This window comes from Equus asinus, unplaced genomic scaffold (genome assembly GCF_041296235.1).
Source record: "Equus asinus isolate D_3611 breed Donkey unplaced genomic scaffold, EquAss-T2T_v2 contig_143, whole genome shotgun sequence".
NCBI lineage: Eukaryota > Metazoa > Chordata > Mammalia > Perissodactyla > Equidae > Equus > Equus asinus.
The window spans coordinates 12,501-14,097 of record NW_027224787.1 but is presented as its reverse complement, the minus strand read 5'-3'; the positions used below and the strand labels follow the sequence as shown (position 1 = coordinate 14,097).

Genomic DNA, 1,597 nt, shown 5'->3' with positions numbered 1-1,597 from the left:
CCAGGTACCTAGCGCGTCCCGGCGCGGAGGTTTAAAGACCCCTGGGGGGCCTCGCCCGTCCGCCTTGGGTCGGGGCGGTCGGGCCCGCGGGGAGTCGGGAGGCCTGGCCCTTCTCCCCCAGACTCCGCCTCGCCGGGCCGGGGCGCCGCGCCGTGCCGCGCCGCGCCGCCGTCGCGGCGGCCGTCGGGAGGGGGCGTCCCCGGCGGCCGTCGTGTCGTCGCGTGCGCGCGCGGGCGTGTGCGCGCCCCCGCGTCCTCGGGCGAGGCGGGAGCCCCCGGGCGCCTGTGGGGTGTCCGAGCACGGCCCCGCGGGGCCCGTGCCGGACGCCCCGTCGTCCAACCTTCCGGCCTCACGGAGTCTGGTCTCGTTGTGCCTTTCTGGCCGGCCGGAGGCACCCTCCGGGTATGTGCCGTGCCAGGGGCGGGCTCTTCCTCCGCCCTGCGGGGGGACCCCGCCGTTCAAACTCGTACGACTCTTAGCGGTGGATCACTCGGCTCGTGCGTCGATGAAGAACGCAGCTAGCTGCGAGAATTAATGTGAATTGCAGGACACATTGATCATCGACACTTCGAACGCACTTGCGGCCCCGGGTTCCTCCCGGGGCTACGCCTGTCTGAGCGTCGCTTGACGATCAATCGCCCCCGGGGTGTGGGTGTCGCCTGCCCCGGGGTGCGCGGCTGGGGGTCTCTCGCAGGGCCCGCCCCGGGCCCTCCGTCCCCCTAAGTGCAGACGCGGTGCCCCTCCTCCGCCCCGCACGCCCGCCCCTCCTCCCACGCGCCCCGGCGCCCGGTCGTCGGAGGCGCGTGGGGGTCGGCGGCGGCGGCGCCGCGCGGGGTCCCGGGGTGGGGGCCGCCGCCCGCGAGTCGAGGGAGAGACAGACGCGAGAGCTCGCGCCGAGGTGCCCGTGGCCGCCACGGTGCCTTCGGGGGCTCCCTCGCGCCGCACGCGGCCTCGGGGTGGCCGGGGCGGGGACGAGACGGGTCCCGCGGCGCGCGGTCGGGGCCGCCGGGTTCGGGGGGCCCGCGTCCGGGCCGCCTGTCCGGTCGCCGCTCGCCCCCGTCGGCGGTCCGTCCCGGTGCGTCCGGCCGGCCCCTCGCCGGTCCCCGGCGCGCCCGGGTCCCGGACCGTGACCCCTCCCCGGCCTCGCCCCGTCGGGGTGGCTCGCGCCGAGGCCGAGTCGCGTGCGCGGGGCCGCGCCCCGGGGACGCGTGCCCCGGCGGTGACCCGCGGGACGCCGCGGCGTCGTCCGCCGCCGCGCGCCCTCCCCTGGGTCGCGGCCGCGCCGCGCCGTGTGCCCCGAGCCCCGGGCGGGCGGGCGGGCGGGCGCCGCGTCCGCCGCCCGACGGGCCGTGGCGGCTCGCGGCGGAGGGGCGGGTGTCGGGAGGCGGTGGGACGCGCGCGGGTAAGGTCGGCGGTCGGGGGCGACCGCCGGCCCCGCCGCGCCCGCCGCCGCCCCTCCGCCCTCTCCTCCCACGCGTCGCCGCGACGCGTCCGCCGTGCGCGTGGCGGCGTCCCGCTCCGCCCCCCTCCTCCCCGGCGGGGCCCCTCGCCCGTGCCGCCGGCTCGTGCCCCCGTCCGCCCGCCCGCGTCTCTCCGC

General features: G+C 80.5%; 1 non-coding gene across 1 annotated transcript; it reads left to right on the top strand.

Annotated features, from left to right (window-relative positions):
- Positions 1–470: 470 nt before the first annotated feature.
- On the top strand, positions 471–623 carry LOC139043062 (5.8S ribosomal RNA). The gene has a single exon (XR_011500139.1). It is a non-coding gene; the product is annotated as a 5.8S ribosomal RNA (ribosomal RNA).
- Positions 624–1,597: the final 974 nt, after the last annotated feature.